The following is a 25,040-nucleotide window of genomic DNA, read 5'->3' as shown; positions in this document are numbered from 1 at the left end:
AAGATGGCGTACACTCGGCTGTTTGGGAACAATGCAAAAATGGCACGTCCTATGTGTGTGTAATTTGGGTGCTGGTCAGGTTCTATGTGGGCAATGTGGACGCTGTTTTTTTTGGAGGGTTACTAAAGAAAGCACTATTATATGTTCAGTAAATGTTATTTAAACGTATTTATTTTACTTATAAAACATTAATTTATTTTTTCAGATTTCTTGTTGTTTACAGTTGACATACAGTTTACAAATTGGTGCAATAAATATTCTTAACATAATTTTGTAGATGTCTTTACATTTGAGGGGGGGTGCCACTTACAGGATCCGCCCCGGGTGCCAAATACTCTAGGTACGCCCCTGCTAAATACATATACCTTATAGGAGAGAGAAGGTGTGACAGGAAGATTGAAATACTTCAAAGGATTTAACAAAGTACGGGATGTTTTTTTTTTATTTTTTCAAAGGAGGAGAAATGTGGGGATAAGAAGTCATAATCTAAGGAAGGAGTCAGAGGTTTAGACGTAATAAAAGAAAGGTTGTTTTTAATCAGAGGATGGAAATCAATGTAACACCCGGGCAGCTAAACTGGCAGAGGCTAAAACAGTGGGGGAGTTTAAACATGCACGGGCCAGGCACAAAGCCTTCCTCCACTCTAAAACAAGATCAAGGACTTGGATTAAGGTCAGAGTCTTTACATGGGCAGACTAGATGGTCTCAATGGTTCCTATGGAATCAAAGATTTTAACAAGGGTAAGGGACCTGACAATTTTAGGGTGGTAGTGCATTTACCTGTAACATGGCCACTGAGATCAGACCGTTAAGGGAAGAAAGAAAGCATAGAGGGGGGGGGGGTGTTACTAAATTGGCAATGCTATGTTAAATAAGGAGGGGAGAATGGGCAAGGGGCGGTCAGTATGGGTTTGTAAAAGTAATGATTGGTGAAACAAGTGGCAAAAGAGAGCGTCTTCCTTAAACCGTCTAGGCGGCGAGGTATTAGAGGACTGAAGCAGATGACTGAATTATTTATGGGGGGGGGGTCGTAAAACTTACGGAATTAAGCAAAGAGAGAAGCATACAAAAGGGGAATGAAACAGGGAGGCAAAGAAACAGTTGTATCAAGGGAACAAGAGGAAGAGGAGGGTCTATGAGTAGCAGAACTGTTTGATGGGAGGAAGGGACACAAGGGCGACATGGAGAGAGTGCTGCGCAGACTGTGTTACATAGTTACATAGTAATATAGGCTGAAAAAAGACATGCGTCCATCAAGTTCAGCCTTTCCTATATCGGTTAATTTGTTGCTGTTGATCCAAAAGAAGGCAAAAAACCCCCCAGTTTCGCTCTTTCCAATTGTGCACTAACCAGGGAAAATAATTCCTTCTTGACCCCAAAATGGCAGTCAGATTTCTCCTTGGATCAATAAGCTGTGTTGGTACTTAATAAAAATAAACCTACATGTTCATACTCACTCGTTGAAAGGCTCACTCAAAGGCTGGTTCCACACTCTGTGGCCACACATAATGGTGGTTTTGCAAATGCTTGCACAACTACGGACCATCTTGCCTCTGATCGCACGTTCATGTTAGTCTTACCAGCTGCAAGGGCTCACGGCATGTCCTAGAATGTCAGATCTTCTCATCATTGCCAGGGTCTCTGTCAAATCTATGTGGATTCCACCACTGTCGCTTATAAAGCAGAAAAAGAAAACAACTTAATGAGCCACCTTAAAAGGCTGTTCTATTGAGACAAGCAACTCGCACTATTGGGTAAAAGAGCACTGGCCCAGACAATAGCAGAATCTGCATAGATGACCATGCAGCATTCAGGAGCAGCATTCAGAATCTGCATAGATGACCATGCAGCATTCAGGAGCATCACAGACCTTAATGGCACTTGCTCTTGCTTTTTTACTTGGTAACCCATCGACAAAAAAAATAAAAATAATAATAATATTTTGGTCTTTTCCTGTTCCAATGAAACTAGTCTTAAACATAATGCAGGGTGTTTGACAGCTTGACATATTGGCCAAACATATCTCTCTTGTCTATGAGATCTCAACCAAATCTTGTCCTAGACAATGACAGTAAATGCTTATCTTACAACCTTGTGATAAGCAGGTCCTCAACACCAACAGGCACATGGGGACTAAGAGTATATCTAACGGAAAGGATTTTATTTCAATTGTCACCAAAAACAATCAGCTCAGGGTGGTGTCTGCGGGGAAAGCCATCAGAATACACCGGTAACCTACATGGCAACACATATTGTAAAACACCCACGGCTCTTTACACACAGAGGGGAAGATGATTTTTGTTAAGCAGAAAGGTCTTACCTTTAATGAAGGGCTAAGTATTCTCTTTAGCCAGTCTCCATGGATGGGCCGCAATCATTTCTTGCTCTATTCCAGGAAAGTATGACAGTGTTAAAGACTTTACTGTAATTAAGGTGCCAATATTCTTAAGAGATATTGTGGTGCCACACTCCCTTGGCTATTGTGAGGTACCCCTTGGGACCACATTGGCCGTTTTTTCTTCCAAAACGAACAGAGATTGAATTACAATATGAACCACTGGGCCGATCTAGCCTGTGTGTTTCTTAACGCTGAAGTCCTTGTCTTTGTTTCAGGGCAGCTATACGATTTCCCGGCAAAGGTTTATCTTCCATTACCCCACTAAACTCTACCACTTCTGGTTGAGAGGCTGTACAACTGATCTACAACCCCCTCCAACAAATTAATTACATTTTCAAAAAGAAAAATCATATACAGGATCAATGTGACTGACCAGAACAGACATGGAGAGACTGAGGATGGACACAGACAGAAGGGAAAAAGGCATTGTAGAAATCTCCAAAGGAAATCCCCTGGTAAAGGCATGTGAGATGAAGACGGTGCACTCACAGCCAGAAATGATCATGGCATGGCAGAAAATGGCACAGCTCCATGGAATCTGCTGGCGCTATAGAAATAAATGTACTGACAAAGGGGAAAGCAAAAAGATTAGGAGAAAGAACATTTGGTCAGGGAACTAAAAGCAGAGTGAAAACAAACTGTTGAGGGAGACTTTGCAATTTAATAGAAGCAAGCAGGGGAGAGCAGAATGGGACATACAGTACTGAGAGAGGGAAAGTTAATAATAATAATAATAAAACATTAAAATGCTAAACGAGGCATAGACACACTGGTAGATCTGTTCCATATGGGAATCTTTGCCTAATTTCAAAGATTACAAGAAAAGTTGGATAAAATGATATAAATGTGTTATTCACAATTGCAACATTGTTAATTATTATATGTATCCATACTCTCCTGGATCAACACAAGCTCCCTATTCACATGGTTTCATTTGTGTTATAATTTTTGTTTTGTTTTTTTATTTGTGTGTGTGTTTTAAAGATTTCTTGTCCCCCATTTTTTTAGGTTTATCAGGAAGTGGGGTGTCAGAGTTTAACATGCAATAGTCTCCAGAAATTTGGGGTAGAGTTTTATTCATTTAGCAAAAGTCTTTAGATGTGTCAATTACTCAGAGGTTACCAAGAAGGTTCTTCACCACAATTGCACATTTTGGTGGCCATCCCTCAGCATATAAAAATTAAATATCACAGGTTACTGGGGTTCCTACTTTTATCTGTTAAAGTAATCATTGCAAGAAACTGAAACAGACTGATCCACCTAGTATTGGGGGAGTGTGACACTCACATATTTATCACATGGAGAGGATGACCAAGTGTATAAACCATACAATGGTTCAAATTTGATCTAACATGGCACTTATGGGCATTTTGGATTTTCTTATGTTTCAAATCTGTGCTTTGATTACATTGCCATGCTATACTGAACAAAACATTGTATAATTTATGTGACATGTTTCATTATCTGGAATGTGTACAATGAATATTAACACATGCTGATCCAACAAGATTCTAACAACAACAACAAAAACCTCAACAACAAAATGTTATAAGCCAAAAAAAAAAAAAGAGGTAAAAAGTGAATTGCAAACCAGAGAATATGGGTAAAAAGAGGAAAAAAATGAGAGAGGATAGGCTAGAAGAGTAAGAGATATCGGCCTTGGGAAAAGGGATGAAGACAATGGCAAAAAGAAAAGTTAAGAAAGCTGAAACAATTCAAAACCAATAAACTATATGTAGCTCTACATGTAAAAAAGCAACACAATTCTCTGAGGAAACTATGAGTAGTAGATGAGTTACAGTGAAAGGAAATGTTCAACTTACCATTGTAGATAAGAATAATGCAGGCTCAGGAACAGGAAAGACTAGGAAATCTCGATATGTATAAGCTTGGAGAAAATACTTGAAATCCTTAAGGGCATTTAACAAATCACAGGAGGGATGTTTGTTTCAAAAGAGGAGAAATGGTTAAACAAGGTCATAATCTGAAACTAGTGAGTTAGAGGCTTAGATGTAACGTAAAGAAGTTTTACTCCTAGAGTGGTAGAGAAATGGAACAGCCTCCCAGCAGAAGCAGTAGAGACTAATAAAGCGAGGGAACATTAGCTTCAAAGACACAACACAACAGAAAAGGGATTGAACTGGACACGTTAAAGCTATGGAAAGAAGAAGAACTACTCATGATAAGTGAAGTAAAAGACATTAGTAATATTGGAGACGATAGGGTCTGAGATGCCTTGTGCCTTCAGTAACAGCAAAAGTGGAAGCAGGAAAAAACAACTAAAACACAAAAGAATAGGGCCAATGGCAATACAAAAACAGAGACAGGGGAAATACTGTACAAAGATAAGCCCTGGCCTGGACACATCCCACTGCAACCACAGCACCTGGATTTCTCAAAGAAAATGAACATCAAAAGAACCAAGTGCTGCAAGTGAAGCTTATATCTCTCACCACCCCCCCTGGGTCTCAATCCCAATGCCTGGTTGGCTGGTGGAGTCACTTGACCAGGTTCAGCCAATCAGCCACATCCCATGGAAAATGGATGAGGACAATACACAAGGGTGTGGGGGCAATGGGACATTCATTTACATGTAGGGCTGGCTGAGGGTCATCACATAAATCAATACACAATGTGGGAATGTATGGTGGGATAAATATACAATGCAGAGGTAATTTTTAAGTTGATGATTTTGTATGGCCTATGAATGATGATATAAATATCCAAATGTGGGGAAAATGGCTAATGCTGACAACTGGGTGGCTTGTGTTTTGGCCTAGATGGTTGCTAAAAATAGCTTTTTTTCTCCCTCACCCAACAACAACAACACACAATGTAGAAGAGAGCTGAGAGAAAGTTGTGATGGCGCACAAAGTAATTGAACCCAAGACCTTAAGCACGCTAGCTCAGCTCCTTAACCATTACGCTACATAGCCATATGGGAGCGCCTCCTAGCTTGTCTCCTACACAAACACAATTAATAAACGAAAGACGGGGTAGCATGTACGCTACAGACACTAGCAAACCTGTCCCCTGCAAACAATCCATTGGTTTTTGACCTAATTGCAATCTTGTAGCGTGCCTTCCTCCAAAACAAACACACCAAATAAATCAACCCAGAACCTCAAAAACTAAATCCAACATCTCAACCATTACACCACAGAGAACAATGCCCTACAGAAACAATCCTTTAGTTTGTACAGCCCTTTAGCTAGCCTGACTCCCAAACAAATGCACTAAATAAACTAAGGGAGGGTGGCTTGTAAGGGCAAAGACAAAATGGCTTATGTTTTGGTCTATGTGCTTACTTAAAAACCAAAAAAACACAACAGACACAGTTGGAGCCTAGGGAAATTGAACTCAAGACCTCAAAGTACCAAGCCCAACACCTTAGCCATTAGGATACAGGGACTGAACAGCAAAAGACAGAAAAACAATCCTTTATACAATACAGTCCTCTAGCTGGCCTGACTTCCAAACAAACACACGAAATAAACTAAAGAATGGTGGTTTGTAGGTGCAGAGACAACATGGCTTGATGCTAAAGGAATTATTTCCTAAAGGTTTTGAGCGTTTTAAATTTTTTTTATTTTTTGGCAAAATCATAAAGTCCGCGGTCTAAGTTTTTTCATATTTTCAGCCATATCTGGTGTCCCATGTAGCTTCCACAGCATGCCTCCAATACCATTCCTTTTAACTAAGATGTTATGCTGGATGCTAAAGGAATTATTTCCTAAAGGTTTTGAGTGTTTTTACAAATTTTTATACTTGGCAAAAACTTAAGGTTTAAGTTTTTTCATATTTTCAGCCATATCTGGTGTCCCATGTAGCTTCCACAGCAGGCCTCCAATACCGTTCCTTTTAACTAAGATGTTATGCTGGATGCTAAAGGAATTATTTTCTAAAGGTTTTGGGTGTTTTTAAAATGTTTCATTTTTTGGCAAAATCTTAAGGTCCGGGGTCTAATTTTTTCACATTTTCAGTGTCACTGTTTCGCTGGACTATTAAGGAAGGTCGTCCCCGCAGAAGTTCTTCTGCCCAAACTACCGCTACTGAGAGGGGAGTTCCCGGCAGCAGCAGTCCAGGACTTAGACAATCCCAACAGTGGACAACCTCCCACCAGCTGGAGATAGGTTCTGAGTGGCAGCAGCCGCGGCAAGGCGTAGTACGAGACAGGAGCACAAAGCGGGTAGTCAGCAGAGCCAGGGGTCAGATACACAGAGTGGGTAGTCAGCTGAGCCAAGGGTCAGATTCACGGAGCGGGTAGTCAGCCAAGCCAGTGGTCAGATTCACGGAGCGGGTAGTCAGCCAAGCCAGTGGTCAGATGCACGGAGCGGATAGTCAGACGAGCCAGGGGTCAAAACCAGAAGTCACAAGCGAAGGTACCAAATCGTAGTGCAAGGGAGAATCAGGCAAGCCAAAGGTCAAAACAGGAAACTAGATAGCACGAGCCGTATACACAAAACTGTAAGACCACAACAGGGTGCTAGTGAAAGGCACAGCCGGCTTTTAAAACTGGCGCCATTCCACAAGCCCCTCCCGGACCAGAACCAAAACCACGCCCCCCAGCCGTCCATCACTTCTCCTGCAACGTGCAGCGTGCCCGGGAGGCAGACCGACGACCGGAGGACGGGTAAGTACACAAGCTGAATCTCCCCGTGTCACCATACCTCGGGCGGAGGATCGTCCGCTGCCCGGGGAGATGTTCTCCCGGGACCCGCGGACAACCCTTCGCCCGCTACTAATCCCTGTGCCGCGAGCAGAGGACCGCCCGCCTTCCCGAACGGCCGGTGTTCGAGAACCGCGGCCAGTCCTCCTCCCGGCGGCGTCCGGAGCTGGGATGGTGACACTCCCGGCAGCGTCCGGAGCTGGGATTGTGACATTCAGCCATATATGGTGTCCCATGTAGCTTCCACAGCAGGCCTCCAATACCATTCCTTTTAACTAGGATGTTATGCTGGATGCTAAAGGAATTATTTCCTAAAGGTTTTGCCCTATACCCAAATTAGTCCATATTCTGAACAAAGTGCAAATTTAAGTGTATTAAAATATGAAGCATATGAATTTAAAAAAAGTAAAAAAAAGTGCAGTTTATCAAAAAATACAATTAATAAAGGAGTATAATATTGTCTACAAAAAAAATATTGGAAAATGATATTAAATCACATATATATGAAAGTGTAAAAATCATGTCAAAGACAAATATAAATAGCTAGACATGTGTCCTCTTATACCTCTTAATATCCCTATATTACATCATACATATAAAGTGATAATGTGTACTATGTTACACATTTCAAGTGACAGTGTATTAAAGTGAACCAAATTTGGCAAGTGTATAAAATTAAAACGTATAAAATTGTTTCAATAAAAGTGTATAAGAAATCTTAATACTAAATGGAAAAGTAGAACACCTGCATATTATTGCTCGAAGATGAGAGTGTGTGAAGTTCTAAAAGTGAACCAGCACCAATTTTCATCAAAGAATCTGTTAAAAACATAAAAAGGTTCAGTTAATTACTATCAAAAATATCAAAGGTTCACTAAAAAATATAAAACTCATCAATATTCAAATGAGAGATGTCACATCATAATCAAAATTTAACCCTTTTGGACTGAGTATTCAGCTCTCTAATCCAAAATGCTTCGCGGTAAAGCAGTTTTTTATGTCGATCTCCCCTTAAATTTTCTTGAATCTGTTGAATAATCTGATATTTCAGTTATGCAATGTTGTGGCTGGACTGGTAATTCAAGTAACCCAGTCCTGATGGTAGACTTATGCTTTGAAAATCTCTCTCTCATTCTCTGAGTAGTCTGCCCAACATACAAAAGACCACAAGGACATTTCAGGAGATATACCACATAAATATAAAACCTTTAACACCCAATCACGTGTCAAAGTAAAAGTGAAAAAAAAGGAAAATACTTCCCTATTTGTTACACTGCTACTGCCCAACAAAACACTCTTCTCAGTGTTCAAAAACGTACAAAACAGCAAATCGGGGCGCATGTGTATATAGGGGGGAAAAAAGAAAATGTATATAATAGTGTGATACCGTTTGAATAAAATAAAATATGTGAAAAATATTTAGATGCACTCACAAACAGTGCCAGTACAAGAGGCTCTTCAGAAGTAAAATCTGTTCTTTATTCTTTAAAATTCTATAGATATGAAACAGAGAACAGCCACATGGTGCAGTAACTTCCTATGCTGTGTATAAGCAAGTAGAAATGCACTTACAAGTAGAAACCATCTTGTAAGTGCATTTCTACTTGCTTATACACAGCATAGGAAGTTATCTATAGAATTTTAAAGAATCTAAATATTTTTCACATATTTTATTCAAACGGTATCACACTATCATATACATTTTCTTTTTTTCCCTATATACACATGCGCCCCGATTGCTGTTTTGATATACCACATAAGAAGAGTTACATGTCACTTACTGATTAACAGTGTATTTTCTTCCTCCATCTGGATGATGCACAACAGAGCCCTGTATCATCGAGTGACAAGCACTACAATTAAAAAAGGGAAAATTCCCAACCTTAGATGTCAAAGTAGAGGGTTCCACAGATAGCCGAGTGTGTACCAATTCATCCTTTAGTGAAGGGCATCTCTTAAAAGCCATAAGTGGTTTTTGGCCAAACCCGGGAACATCTGGATAACTGGAAGACAGAATATGCCAATTTTTATTAATGATCTTCCTAATCTTAATGGAAAAAACACCATATTATGATACAGACTTAATTCTGTAGTCATTTCTGTACCTCTCAGTGGTGACAAAAAGTTCTGCTCTATTTTTCGCTTGGACCACTGACAACTGTTTATCCAGTAAAGAGGATGTGTCCTATGTAGCTTCCATAGCAGGCGTCCAAAACCATTCCTTTTAACTTGAATGTTATGTGGGATGCTAAATGAATTATTTCCTAAATGAGTGTTTTAAAAAAAATATATTTTTTGGCAAAATCATAAGGTCCACGGTCTACGTTTTTTCATATTTTCAGCCATATGTGGTGTCCGTGTAGCTTCCACAGCAGGCCTCCAACTCTAAAACGAGATCAAGGACTTGGATTAAGGTCAGAGTCTTTACATGGGCAGACTAGATGGGCTGAATGGTTCCTATGGAATCAAAGATTTTAACAAGGGTAAGGGACCTGACAATTTTAGGCTGGTAGTGCATTTAGCTGTAACATGGCCATTGAGATCAGACCGTTAATGGAAGAAAGAAAGGACAGAGAGGGAGGGGATGTTACTAAATTGGCAATGCTATGTTAAATAAGGAGGGGAGAAAGGGCAAGGGGCGGTAAGTATGGGTTGGTAAAAGTAACAATTGGTGAAACAAGTGGCAAAAGAAAGCGTCTTCCTTAAACCGTCTAGGCGGCGAGGTATTAGAGGACTGAAGCAGATGACTGAATTATTTATGGGGGGGGGGGGTCGCAAAACTTACGGAATTATGCAAAGAGAGAAGCATACAAAAGGGGAATGAAACAGGGAGGCAAAGAAACAGTTGTATCAAGGGAACAAGAGGATGAGGGGGGTCTATGAGCAGCAGAACTGTTTGATGGGAGGAAGGGACAGAAGGGCGAGCATATAAAAATTAAATATCACAGGTTACTGGGGTTCCTACTTTTATCTGTTAAAGTAATCATTGCAAGAAACTGAAACAGACTGATCCACCTAGTATTGGGGAAGTGTTGGCAACACTCACATATTTATCAGATGGCGAGGATGACCAAGTGTATAAACCATACAATGGTTCAAATTTGATCTAACATGAAACTTACGGGCATTTTGGATTTTCTTATGTTTCAAATCTGTACTTTGATTACATTGCCTAGGCTATACTGAACAAAACATTGTATAATTTATGCGACATGTTTCATTATCTGGAATATGTACAATGAATATTAACTCATGCTGATCCAACAAGATTCTAACAACAACAAAAACCTCAACAACAAAATGTTATAAGCCAAAAAAAGGGTAAAAAGTGAATTGCAAACCAGGGAATATGGGTAAAAAGAGGAAAACAATGAGAGAGGATAGGCTAGAAGAGTAAGAGATACCGGCCTTGGGAAAAGGGATGAAGACAATGGCAAAAAGAAAAGTAAAAAAGGAAAAAAATAAAAAAGGAAGAAATGCTGGAACAATTCAAAACCAATAAACTATATGTAGCTCTACATGTAAAGAAGCAACACAATTCTCTGAGGAAACTATGAGTAGTAGATGAGTTACAGTGAAAGGAAATGTTCAACTTACCATTGTAGATAAGAATAACGCAGGCTCAGGAACAGGAAAGACTAGGAAATCTCGATATGTATAAGCTTGGAGAAAATACTTGAAATCCTTAAAGGCATTAAACAAATCACAGGAGGGATGTTTGTTTCAAAAGAGGAGAAATGGTTAAACAAGGTCATAATCTGAAACTAGTGAGTTAGAGGCTTAGATGTAATGTAAAGAAGTTTTATCCTAGAGTGGTAGAGAAATGGAACAGCCTCCCAGCAGAAGCGGTAGAGACTAATAAAGTGAGGGAACGTTAGCTTCATAGACACAACACAACAAAAAAAGGGATTGAACTGGACACGTTAAAGCTATGGAAAGAAGAAGAACTACTCATGATAAGTGAAGGAAAAGACATTAGTCTTATTCGAGACGATAGGGTCTGAGACGCCTTGTGCCTTCAGTAACAGCAAAGGTGGAAGTAGGAAAAAACAACTAAAACACAAAAGAATAGGGCCAATGGCAATGCAAAAACAGAGACAGGGGAAATACTGTACAAAGATAAGCCCTGGCCTGGACACATCCCACTGCAACCACAGCACCTGGATTTCTCAAAGAAACTGAAAAACGCTGGCACAGAGAGAGAGAGAGAGAGAGAGAGAGAGACTGGCACAGAGAGAGAGCAAGACACTCACTGGCACATAGACAGAGAGACACACTCACTGGCACAGAGAGAGAGACACACTCACTGGCACACAGAGAGAGAGAGAGAGAGATACACTCACTGGCACAGAGAGAGAGAGAGAGACACACTCACTGGCACAGAGAGAGAGACACTCACTGGCACAGAGAGAGACACTCACTGGCACAGAGAGAGAGAGAGACACTCACTGGCACAGAGAGAGAGACACACACACTCACTAGCACAGAGAGAGAGAGACACACTCGCTGGCACAGAGAGAGAGACACACTCACTGGCACAGAGAGAGAGACACACACACACTCACTAGCACAGAGAGAGAGAGACACACTCGCTGGCACAGAGAGAGAGACACACTCACTGGCACAGAGAGAGAGACACACTCACTGGCACAGAGAGAGAGAGAGAGAGAGAGACACTCACTGGCACAGAGAGAGAGAGAGAGACACACTCACTGACACAGAGAGAGAGAGAGACACACTCACTGGCACAGAGAGAGAGAGAGAGACACTCACTGGCACACAGAGAGAGAGAGAGAGACACACTCACTGGCACAGAGAGAGACACACTCACTGGCACTATAGTGGCCTATAGGGGCAATTATTTTCAAGAGAATTTTACCTTTTGTCTTGCAGGTTCCTGATGGCGTCCAGCATGGAATCCCTGTTTTAAGAGCTTCAGGAGGCTGCTGGAGCAGATGTCGAGTGGCTCCGGGAGCGTCTGTCCGGGGTCCTGTCCTCTTCGCCGGCTCCGGGACCTTCATCTGCCCCTGGGACGTCGAGGACAAGTCGTTCCAGGGTCTCCCGCCCCACGTCAGGCTGAGCCCGGAGGTGTCTGGCCGGAGAGTGGCTGCTGCGTCTCCGGCCCTCCCCGTGTCCCGTTCGGGCGCCTACCAAGGAGTTCCCGTCCGGCGAGATCCGGGAGGGCCGGCAGGACTCGCCCGGAGGTGCAGCCGCACCGTTCATCCCCGGGGTCGAGGGCTCCGTGGCCGGAGCGTCCGGAGTGTCCGGTGCGTTTGGGCGCCCCGGTGCTTGCGCCCGGGTGCGATCATCGCGGGGGGCCGCTTCCCCGCCGAGGGCTCTGAACCCTACGCAGGCTGTGTCGCGGCCTAGCTTGCGGGCCGGTGCTGGGGCCCGGGGAGCCCAGGGTGGCTGCAGAAACGCAGGAGAGGCTGCTGCTGGCTGTCGCTCAGTTGTTCCACGCACTGAGGCTGAGGACGACCTGATGAACACTCCTGCTGCTTTCCGGTCCGGTGATTCTGCTGCTCATTCCCCGGAGGCTATGCCTTCTACATCCACCGCTGGGGGCGCTGCATCTCAGGGTGAGCATTTGGTTCCATTGTTTTCTAACTTTTCTTCGCACTCTACACCTGTTGGGGGGTTGGCTGGGAGTAGTGGGAGTGCTTCTGTTTTGCTGGGGAACACACCTGCGGTTTCTGGGGATAGCTCGGCGGTAGCGCTCCAATTGCTTTCCGTTTTTCGTGATCTGGTGGCGACATGTGGTTTGGGGGGTCAGGGTGCGTCGCCGTTGCAGGTGTGGGGGTCATATAGTGCGCCTGGGGCTGGAGGTCTCAGTGCTTTGGGGAGTGGTAGTGTTGCACCGGCTGTTACTGGGGTGCCGTCTGGGGCTGTGGGGCAGGTAGCGCCGGCTCCTGTTACTGCGCCTGTTACTGCGCCTGTTACTGCGCCTGTTACTGCGCCTGTTACTGCACCTGTTAGCGCTAGCAGCGTTTCTGCCGACCCGGCTGCTGGGGGTTCGCGCGCTAACGTTGATCCTGTTCGGCTAGCGGACGCTGCCCGAGGGGCGATATATGTTTGTTTTGAGGCTCCTTTGCGTACGCATTTGAAGCAGGACGTGAGGGACAAGATTTGGAAGGGGGAATATGTGGAAATATTTTCGCTCCTTCCTCTGGAGAAGTTCAATCTGGATAGGCCATCTAAGAATGAGGCCACTAAAAAAGAGGATGAGGAGACGCGGCGATACCGTTTGATTCCTCGCACCTTTTCTAATTGGCTGCAGGCTTTTGCCACTTTGGCCAGTGTCATTGGTCAGAAAGCGCCTGAGCATTGTTCGGGGTTATTTTGCTACCTTGACTCGATTGGGGAAGCGTATCGGGTTTATGGTGGGCAGGCGTGGTTGCGGTATGATGAGCAGTTCCGTCAGCGCGTGGCGGTGCGTCCTGGGGTCCGTTGGGACCATAAGGATATAGCGCTCTGGCTGCGTGTTATGACGCCTGGTGGAACAGGGGTGTCGGCTGGGCAACAGAAAGGATACTGCTGGAAGTTTAATGAGGGGCAGTGCAAGTGGGGCACATTGTGTCGCTTTAAGCACGAATGCTCCGGCTGTAGTGGCGCACACCCGCTTACTAAGTGCCTCAAGCGGCAGAAAGGGAGTAAGGCGGGCCTGGAAAAAGGGGAGACTCCGGTGCGGCTGGAGATGATGCAGCCGTGGCTGATTAAATACCCCGATCGGGATGCTGCCCGGTTGCTGGAGGAGGGTTTTCGGGACGGTTTTCGCATTCCGTCTAAGGTTGAGGGTTTATCTGCTCGGTCGCGTAATCTTAAATCAGCGCTTGCCAACCCGTCTGTTGTTTCTGACAAGTTGCTTAAAGAGGTGCGGTTGGGTAGGATGGCGGGTCCGTTTCCTTCCCCCCTATCCCTGATTTTCGGGTGTCCCCGTTGGGCCTGGTTCCCAAAAAGGAACCAAACAAGTTTCGGTTGATCCATCATCTGTCGTATCCGAAAGGGCAGTCGGTGAATGATGGTATTGACCCGGCACTGTGTACGGTTTCTTACGCGTCTTTTGACAGGGCGGCACATTGGGTGAGGGTGTCTGGTAGGGGGGCGTTATTGGCAAAGGTTGATATTGAGGCTGCCTTCCGTCTCCTGCCTGTTCATCCGGAAAGTTTTCATTTATTGGGGTGTTGTTGGGGTGCTGGGTTTTTTGTTGACAGGTGTCTCCCGATGGGTTGCTCCATTTCTTGCTCGTACTTTGAGAAGTTTAGCACATTCCTGGAGTGGGTGGTTAGGGAAGTTGCGGGTCTCCCTTCCATTATTCATTATTTAGACGATTTTTTGTGTGTTGGTCCGGCGGGTTCTTCTCAGTGTGCGGTTTTGTTGGCCACAATGCAACAGGTGGCGCGTCTTTTTGGTGTCCCGTTGGCACTGAGGGGCCGTGTAGTTCTTTGTGTTTCTTGGGTATTGAAATTGATTCGGGGGACATGTCTTATCGGCTCCCTGAGGCAAAAGTGGTTGAGCTTCGTTTTTTGGTTGCGAGTTTTCGGCGGATGCACAAGGTCACTTTGCGGCAATTGCAGTCCTTGTTGGGGAAGTTGAATTTTGCGTCTCGGGTGATGCCGATGGGCAGGGTCTTTTCGAGGCGTTTGTCGTTGGCGACTGCAGGTGTATCAGCCCCGCATCATTTTGTGCGGCTTACGAGATCCCTGAAGGAGGATCTTGAGGTGTGGGATTTGTTTCTGCGCGACTATAATGGTCGGACGTTGTGGATGGAGGAGCCGGTCACTAACGTGGATCTGGAGTTGTGGACGGATTCCGTGGGAGCTGTGGGGTTCGGTGCATATTTTAGGGGTAGTTGGTGTGTGGGGAGCTGGCTGGCCGGCTGGGCTCGAGCAGGTTTAACTAAGAATTTAACTTTCTTGGAGTTGTTTCCCATTTTGGTGGCGGTGGAGGTTTGGGGTGATTGTCTCGCTAATCGCCAGGTTTGGTTTTGGTGTGACAACCTTGCGGTGGTTCAGGCGATTTCTAATCTCACCTCTTCCTCGGTTCCCGTGTTGCGCTTGTTGCGGCGCTTGGTGTTGCGTTGTCTTAAGCTCAATGTGTGCCTCAGGGCTTCTCATGTTCCTGGTGTTGACAATTGTATAGCTGACTCCCTTTCTCGTTTGCAGTGGGACCGGTTCTTCGCTTTGGCACCCGGGGCAGACGAGGTGGGCACGGATTTTCCGGCTTGGATGTGGAGTCTGGGCGAGCTGGAGTAGAGCTGCGTCCTGCTGCAACGTTCCCTGGTCCCTTCTACACGTGGTTTTTACGATCAGGTTTGGGGTGAATGGACTGCTTTTTGGGCTGAGGCGTCCAACTTGGAACAGGGTCTTAGTAGGGCGGAGGGCCTGTTGTGGCTGGTGGGTTATTGGTTTAGTGGTGGGGTATCTGTTGCTGGTTTGGGTCGCCGGATGGCAGCGCTTGCTTTCCATTTTAAGGCTGGGGGTGAGCCTGATTTAACTAAACACTTTATGGTCTGTCAGGCTCTGCAGGGGTATCGGCGGGGTGCAGTTAGACGTGATTCTAGGAGGCCGGTTTCCTACCCTCTGCTGTTGGATTTGGTGGCGTTTCTAGACGGGGCTTGTGTGTCGCGGGAGGAGTTCTTGTTGTTTCGGCTGGCGTTTGTCCTCGCCTTTTTTGGTGCCTTCCGTATTGGTGAGCTTGTGAGCCCCAGCAAGTCTGTCCCTGGGGGCCTGCTGTTTGATGATGTTTTGCTGTCCGGTGGGGGTGTCCGGTTGGGTCTTTGGAGGTCCAAGATGGACCAGGAGGACAGGGGGCGTTTTATTGTTTTGCAGGCTCTGCCCGGTTCTGCGGTTTGCCTGCATGACTGTCTGGGGGCTTATCTTGCAGTACGGCCTCGGGTTGGGGGGCGTTTGCTGTTGCATATGGACGGTTCCCCTTTGTCCCAGTTCCAGTTTATTGCCTTGTTTAAGCGGGCTCTGGCGAGCCTCGGTTTGTCGGTTAATGAGTATGGGTCACATTCCTTCCGGATTGGGGCGGCTACGGAAGCTGCGCGATGGGGGTTGCGTCAGGAGGTGATTATGAGGTTGGGTAGGTGGGAGTCTAGCCGTTTTCTGTCGTATGTTCGTCCTCATTTGCTGTGAAGGTTGTTTTCTTGACGTTTGTTTTTCTTTGTTTGTTTTTAGCAGCAGTTTGGATCCTGGGGCACTCCTATGTTTTCTGGGCGGCGAGACGGGCTGCTGTGCATCCAAATGGGAGGCAGCTGGGTCTTGATCCTGCGCTGTTGACGGTCCGATGGCTCGGTTTCCGAGGTATGCGTTGGGATCGTGTGTCCCGGGAGGTGTCTCGCCGCGTTCGGATCCATGGGGTGCCTCGGATCCTGCTCCTGCATGTCGGTGGGAATGATTTATGTTCGGTTCCTATCTGGGCGCTGATAGCTGATATTAAGGCGGACCTGCTTCAGCTTTGGGCCGCTTACCCGGAGACTGTGTTGGTTTGGTCTGAGATAGTTCGCCATTTGCGTTGGCGTGGGGCCAACTCGTTGGCTGGTATTGAAAGGGCGCGCAAGCAGGTTAATAGGTCGGTTTCGCGTTTTGGGGCTTTTAGGGGTGGCATCATGGTTAGGCATAGGGACTTGAAGGGTGACGTTACGGGGTTGTTCCGTGACGATGGTGTTCATTTGTCCGATATAGGTTTGGACATTTGGCTGCTGGACGTTCGGTCCGGTTTGGAGAGGGCCGAGGCTGTGTTGGGGAGCCGGTGAAGCGCAAAGGGTCGCGTTCTCCGGCCTTGGCCGGGTACTCTGGTTTTTTAAGCTGGTACGGTGCAGGAGTTAACCATCTAGGTATGGTTACTTGTGGTGCACAGAGGTGTAAGTGCAGGACACTCCAGGGGCAGGCGCCCCTGTGAATCGTAGGGTCATGTGACTGCCGCGCTAGGGGACGCCGGCAGTTCCAGCAGGGATACAGGTGGACACGCCCATACCAGCAGGTTATTAATTTGGTTATTAAGTGGTTATTAAATGGTTACAATTGGTTATGTTTGCTTTTGTTTTGACAATAAATTATTGATATATATGGTGTCAAATTAATATTAAAGTTAATAATATTTGACACTTTGCAACATATTAATAAAGGTTGAGTGATGCGGTGCAGAAGTTATTTAGTCTGCACCGCGGACAAATAATTCCATATCTGACGTTTAATAAAATTTTGAAATGAAGTGTCTCTTGTTTTTATTTGTAAAAGAGGTACCGAAACTGGACGCTACTTCATTCAAGAACAGCCCCGGAGGGAAAGAATTGGATAGAGGGGCCACATGAATGTAGTGCGGACGAGGTACCCATGGTCAAGCCTGTTTAAGGGATTAAGGCATGACTAAGCGGAAATTTTGGCACTGAAAGCATTAAGTATTGGTGGCACGTGCAGGGCCAGAAGGGAGGGGGTAATTACCCTCTGTCAGCGACCATGCGGACGACCGACCCGCAGCCACTCACCGGAATACCCGCGGGTCGGTCCTCCGCAGGACCCACGCCGCGTCCAGCTGGCAGAGACGCGGCTCGGTCCTAGCCGCATCCAGCCGGCACAACCTCGGGTCCGTCCTCGCTCGCGTTCACGCCGCATCTAGCCGGCGCGCGCGATACCCCGCCTCCCTTTTCTCTGCTTCAGGAGGGTGGGGGCCGCGCGCGCTCCCGATGACGTCACCAGCCCGGGAACATTTAAAACCCAGCAGCTCCTGCTGCTGGGTACTTGGTATATTTTCTCTCTCTGCGTGTTCCTACTGCTAGCTATTGTTTTTTGTGACCCTGCTTGTTTATCGGACTTTGCTGATCTTCTGGATACCCTGACCCTGCTTGTTTAACGGACTTTGCTGGTCTTCTGGATACCCTGACCCTGCTTGTTTAACGGACTTTGCTCATGTTCTGATACCACGACCCTGCTTGTTTAACGGACTTTGCTCATGTTCTGATACCACGACCCCGGCTTGTTTTACGGATTTTTGCAGATCTTCTGGATACCCTGACCCTGGCTTGCATACCAGACTCCGCCATATTTTCTCCTCACACCCTCCCTGGGGGGGTATATAAGGAATGGTCGTGGCCTATAGGGGCAATTATTTTCAAGAGAATTTTATCGCCCATCCCTCCCCTAATTGTGGCATTTGCCGGGTACTCTGGTTTTTTTAAACTGGTACGGTGCAGGAGTTAACCATCTAGGTATGGTTACTTGTGGTGCACAGAGGTGTAAGTGCAGGACACTCCAGGGGCAGGCGCCCCTGTGAATCGTAGGGTCATGTGACTGCCGCGCTAGGCAGTTCCAGCAGGGATACAGGTGGACACGCCCATACCAGCAGGTTATTAATTTGGTTATTAAGTGGTTATTAAATGGTTACAATTGGTTATGTTTGCTTTTGTTTTGACAATAAATTATTGATATATATATATATATATATATATATATATGGTGTCAAATTTGTGTGTTAATAATATTTGACACTTTGCAACATATTAATAAAGGTTGAGTGTCGCGGTGCTGAAGTTATTTAGTCCGCACCGCGGACAAATAATTCCATATCTGACGTTTAATAAAATTTTGAAATAAAGAAGTGTCTCTTGTTTTTATTTATAAAAGAGGTACCGAAACTGGATGCTACCTCATTCATGAAAAAGAAACAGCAACACAGCACAGCCCATTTGTAGTCATTTGCACGCCCCGCGCTGTTGCTTCTTCTTCCTGTAGTTCTTTGTACCATGTGACCAAACAATCACATGGTCTGCTGACATCACCAGAGTCCTTCCACTAGGTAGGAACTGTTACTTCTGCTACTGTAAATATACGCGGCAACCAACATCAAGTTCAGCCATACCACCTTGGATTTGCCCCGCGTTATGTGTCCCGCGGTTGTTTGATACTCTTTGTGGAGTATTGTGTGTACAGGACAAAGTCTGTCCGGGATTGGGCTTTATTTACTAAACAGGGAGCTATTTTTTGATGGTAAAAGCCCCCCCTTACCATGGAGGGGTATTAATGGCAGGTGTCACCCTGCACAGAGCACAGAGACACAGCATGTGACATCATTACGACTCACTGCGAGGCAAAATAACCCCAGTGAGGGCAAGTGTTAAAGAGCAGCAGTACCCCACCTCCATTCCTGCTCCTCATTACTGCTCAAGGGGTCTTTAAACACCTGCAGGGGACAAATCTCACCACTTCCCAAGCTCCGCAGATGGCCCCTCATGAAAAGAACATATTTATTCCGCCCCATAAGAGAGCAGCGAGCACCCAGAGCCTGGATTGGTGAAAAGTTTCGAAGAAGCGTAAATGTGAGTTATATTATGAGTGCAGCCTGCCCCGCCAAGCCGGGTCTGCAATCTGACTTGTGGGTGGCGGTGACCCTGTTGGCCCGACAGGCGTTATCATTGAAAATAATATTTAACGCTGTTATAGGAATCAAATCTGAGGACAAATCAGCCGTCTGGTTATGAGTTTCAAATACTTTGTGTAAAACCCTCTCATGTCGCTTTCCCCGCTCACCCAAGACAGTTCCACATGTTTGTAGTGTTAGCGCCACGCGCTTCTGTTTTGTGTGTGTGTACGTACGTATGTATATTTGTGTGTATATATAGATATAGTTATCTGTAGTTTCCCTAAGCTAGATGTGTTAGGTGGCAGTGGGAGAATGATTTCTGAAGGCAAATTTGTCATTTTACCAAAAACCCCTTTATTTGATGGAGCATTGAGAGCAGCCCTATAACTGATGATAACTGGGGTTATTATTATACTACAAATTAGCACACATATATATATATATATATATATATATATATATATATATATATATATATATATCGTAATGGGCTGTTATCCTGCATATTATGCACGCATATATTAGAATGGGCTGTTATCATTCTGCATATATATATATATATATTATTGTGTGTGTGTGTATATTGGGCAGTTATTTCCTGCATGTTATGCAGAAATATGTATTTATGTTAAACCCCTTACCATATGTGATATTGTAACTAAGTTTTATTATAAATTGTCCTCACCTTGCCCTCTTTAGCAGGTAATTGCAGCCTGATTTAGGTTAATGATTCTAAGTTAGCCCGCAGCTGATGTCCGGACTAGTCATGTTTTAGGAGAAGGTCAAACTACTGACTGAGACGCATGAGAGTTTTTTTTTAATTTAATTTGCTATTCTACTGTAAGTAATAATGTTTGGCTTATAAAATGTATGGGTCAAACAGAAGAGGCAGATTTTGTGTGTGTATGTAAATAAAATATATTTATGTGTGTGTATATATATAATCGTGGTCCGTCCGGGTGACTTGGTGGCTGGCCGGGGTGCAGTTATTATTCTTGCGGTCCGTCTGGGTGACTTGGTGGCCAGCCGGGTGCAGTTGTTATTCTTGCGGTCCGTTTGGGTGACTTGGTGGCCAGCCGGGTGCAGTTATTATTGTCGTGGTCCGTCCGGGTGACTTGGTGGCCGGCCCGGGTGCAGTTATTATTCACGTGGTCCGTCCGGATGACTTGGTGGCCGGCCGGGGTGCAGTTATTATTCTCGTGGTCCATCTGGGTAACGTGGTTGCTGTACAAGTAGCCATTATCTGTGGAAAGCTTGTTTATTTTTTTTGTGATTAATGATACATTGAATATATAAATGTTCCCACCAGCGACCTGTGGGATGTATGTTTTTGTGTTGTACACGGCGTTACTTTGTAGCGAGCGTCACACAGGCAGTGTGTTTGGAGTCCATTTGTAGGTTGTACATTACCACGAATTGTACGCAATCTCCTTTTTGTGGCTGCTGGTATCTCAGGAGGTTTTCTCTGTGGATATTGAAGGCTTTCTGTATTTGAGAGTCTGTGATTTTTATACGGAAACCATGGCTGCTGAACTCCTTCCTGAGGTTCTGAAGATGTTTATCCCGGTGTGTAGAATCCGAACGCATGCGATGATATCTGGCGGCTGAACTGTAGATGATTTGGTTTTGGGGATGTCTGTGGTGTCTCATGAAGGTTTGTGGAGTAATGTATGGATCGACTTGTTTTTCATGTAAATGGTTATGTTTTTGTGAATGTCGCTCAGCTTTCAGTTTCTGTTGGGATCGAAGGCATTATAGTCTTCATGGAATCTGAGGCGTTCCCGTTCATTCTTTATTTGCTAGAGATCTGTGTCCTAAACTGGGGTGGAATGCTGACCCTCTGGTAGCCCCAAAACTTCTTGCTACACAGGTGGACCCTTTGAAGCCGGCACTAATAACATCTGCTGCTTGCTAGTAATTCATTATAAGACGGTCTTGAAAACCTACACTTTTATTTGTTCCATAAAAGAACCGCATGATTGCTGTTTTCAGACACGGCCAGTAAGGTGTTCTGTGACGCAGCCACATTCTGGATGATGTCCTGCTTGGTGTGGAATCCTTGGGCGTTCCTTTGGAACATCTGCAACTGTATTTTCCTAGAATGAAAAGTCACGCTGAGCAAACATGATTCTCGCCCACCTGCCCCTGGTTCATCCACGTTGGCTAGAAATCTATCTGGTGGTCTTTAAGGACCGCATCTTGGTAGGCGATATAGCCGTGAAGGTTTATATGGGATGCATCAAAGTTGGGATACTTTGACGTAGTTGCGGTTCTAAGCAACATATAGACATGTAGCATGACTCCAATATTTTACACCTTGGACTGTTGGTGGCGGTGACCCTTTAGGCCCGGCAGCCGTTATCATTGAAAATAATATTTAATGCTGTTTATAGGAATCAAATCTGAGGACAAATCAGCCGTCTGGTTATGAGATTAAAATACTTTGTGTAAAACCCACTCACCCAAGACAGTTCCACATGTTTGTAGTGTTAGCGCCACACGCCAGTGCGCTTCTGCTGTATGTGTGTGTACGTATGCGTGTTTGTGTGTGTGTGTGTGTGTGTGTATATATAGATATAGTTATCGGTAGTTTCCCTAAGCTAGATGTGTTAGGTGGCTGTGGGAGAATGATTTCTGAAGGCAAAATTGTAATTTTACCAAAACCCCCTTTATTTGATGGAGGACTGAGAGCAGCAGAAGGCTTAATGCGTTTGCAGCCCTATAACTGATGATAACTGGGTCATTTACGCCTTGGACTGGTGATTTCTTGAATGGTATTCGCTGTTGAGTTTGTGTTATGGTCTAGCTGCCTTTCTGCTGCATTGCTGGAAGCTATTACAGCCTGGCTGGGTTGCCATCATTGGCGTCGGCAGGGGGGGCCAGAGGGGGCCATGGCCCCCCCTACATCATGCTGTGCCCCCCGGTGTGCCCCCCCAATTGAAACGCCGTCTTTTTTTTTTTTTTTTAATAGACCCGGAGGAGAGAGTGAGAGGCGCCGAGCGGTTGCTGAGGAATACGTTCTCAGCAACCGTTCGGCGCCTCTCACTCTTCTCCGCGACCGCGAGGCCTCTGCCTTGTTCGCTGTGCCGGCATTTCAGGCCGAGCGCCGGTATATGTCGTCATATCCGGCGCCCAGCAGTGAAGCCGGCAGAACCAGGGATACAGAGACCTCGCGATCTCACCGCTGGACAAGCCCAAGGTAAGTGAACATCAAAGGGGGGGGGTTAGAAAGTTAGGTGGGGGTTAGAGAGTCAGAAGAGGTGAGAAGGGGTAGATAGGGATAGATTGGGAGGGAGAGGGGGTAGATAGGATAGATTGGGAGGGAGAGGGGGGTAGATGGGATAGATTGGGAGGGAGATGACGGTAGATGGGATAGATAGGGAGGGAGAGGGGGTAGATAGGGAGGGAGAGGGGGTAGATAGGGAGGGAGAGGGGGTAGATTGGGAGGGAGAGGGGGTAGATGGGATAGATTGGGAGGGAGAGGGGGTAGATGGGATAGATTGGGAGGGAGAGGGAGTAGATTGGGAGGGAGAGGGAGTAGATTGGGAGGGAGAGGGGTAGGTGGGATACATTGGGAGGGAGAGGGGTAGATGGGATACATTGGGAGGGAGAGGGGGTAGATAGGATAGATTGGGAGGGAGAGGGGGTAGATAGGATAGATTGGGAGGGAGAGGGGGGGTACATAGGATAGATTGGGAGGGAGAGGGGGGTACATAGGATAGATTGGGAGGGAGAGGTCTTTATGGGACAAAAATGGCGTACGTTCAGCTGTTTGGGCACAAAGTTGACACAATGTGTAACTTAGGTGCTGGTCATGTTCTATGTGGGCAGTGTGGACACCAGGGCTGGCTTTGGGGTGTGTGACCAGTGATCTATGCCTGTAATTTAGGGGGTTTTATCTATACTTTTAATGCAGAGTTTATATGTAATTTCCAATTGATTTATATCTGCAAAGCTGGGTTTTGTGTCATTCTGTTCATCTGTATCGGCTATATTTCCATACATTATTAATGTTTACCTGCAAATATAGGATTTGCATGTCTTATTCAGTTGATCAATACCTGGAGTGCTGTTTCCATGTGTTGATTATTTGATCTAAACCTTCAGTGCTGAGTGTACATGTGATTTCCAGTTGATATATACCTGCAATGCTGGGTTTGTGTGTTCTGTTGGTTTATACCTGCAATGCTATGTTTCCATACATTATTTATGTATACCTGCAAATACAAGTTTTTTTTTAATCTCATTCAGTTGCATGTGCTGTTTCCATGTGTTGTTTATTTGAGCTATACCTGAACTACAGGGTATAAGTAAAAGAGCGCTATGGTTTAGTGAATGAGGGGACAAAGGGACTCTGGGGATGATTACAGGGGCGAGGACCTCTCAATGTAACGGTGCAGGACTGAGTCTCGCGGTCTTCCCCTGATCTGCAGTCAGTGTGGGAACTTTTTTTTAGTATGGTAGCAGAAGGAGTGATTGCATGCAAGGAAGCGTCGAGCGGGGCCCAAGGAAATGCTTGGGTAGGGTCCAATTTTTTCACTATAAAATATATTGGCAGCAGGGTCTAATATTTATATATATATTTGCAGCAGGGGCAAATATTTATATATGTTTTGGCAGCAGGGGCTAATATTTATTTATATACTGGCAACAGGGTCTAATATTTATATATATTGGCTGCAGGGGCTAATATTAATATATATAGGAAGCAGGGACTAATACTATATATATCGGCAGCAGGGTCCAATATTAATATATATCAGCAGCAGGGGCTAATATTAATATATATCGACAGCAGGGGCTTTTATATATTGGCAGCAGGAGCTAATATTAACATATATTGGCAGCAGGGGCTAATATTAATATTTATTGGCAGCAGGGTCTAGTATTTATATTCATATTGGCAGCAGGGGCTAATATTAATATATATTGGCTGCAGGGGCTAATTGTATATATATTGGCTGCAGGGACTAATAATATATATTGTCAATAGGGGCTAATATTAATATATACTGGTAGCAGAGTCAAATATTAATATATATCGGCAGCAGGGTATAATTTTTATGTATATGGGCAGCAGGGTATAATATAAGTATATATCCGCAGCAGGGGCTAATATCAATATATATATCCGCAGCAGGGGTTAATATTAATATATATCAGAAGCAGGGTGTAATATTTCTATATATCGGCAGCAGGTTCTAATATTTATATATATTGTCAGCAGGGGCTAATATTAAAGAGTGAGAAATAACTGCCAGTTTAGCTGTTATTTTGAAATCATATTTCAATCACGGTCTTTACTTCAAAGAGATAACGTGTGTGTATATATATATATATACATAGTGTATATGTACCGTTTTTTTATTTGCCCCCCTACTTTGGTCCCTGGCCCCCCATGTGCCCCCCATAAATATGAAAGCTGGAGACGCCACTGGTTGCCATGGCTACACTCCTGTCACTCCTGTGACTCAGCCCATTGTCCAGCCCACAGCCAGCCCCTTTTGGCTATTTAAGCAGCTAAACTTCACTTCCTCCTTGCCCTTGTGTTGTTTCCGCCTGCAAGTGCTATCTCTGTGTTGCTGGCTTTCTCTGACATACCTCCCGGCTCCT

The sequence above is a fragment of the Sceloporus occidentalis genome, unplaced genomic scaffold, assembly GCF_023333645.1.
Source record: "Sceloporus occidentalis isolate IW3139 unplaced genomic scaffold, rSceOcc1.0.p SCAF_109, whole genome shotgun sequence".
Classification (NCBI taxonomy): Eukaryota; Metazoa; Chordata; class Lepidosauria; order Squamata; family Phrynosomatidae; genus Sceloporus; species Sceloporus occidentalis.
The sequence above is the reverse complement of the archived record's forward strand: the minus strand, read 5'-3'. Positions refer to the sequence as shown.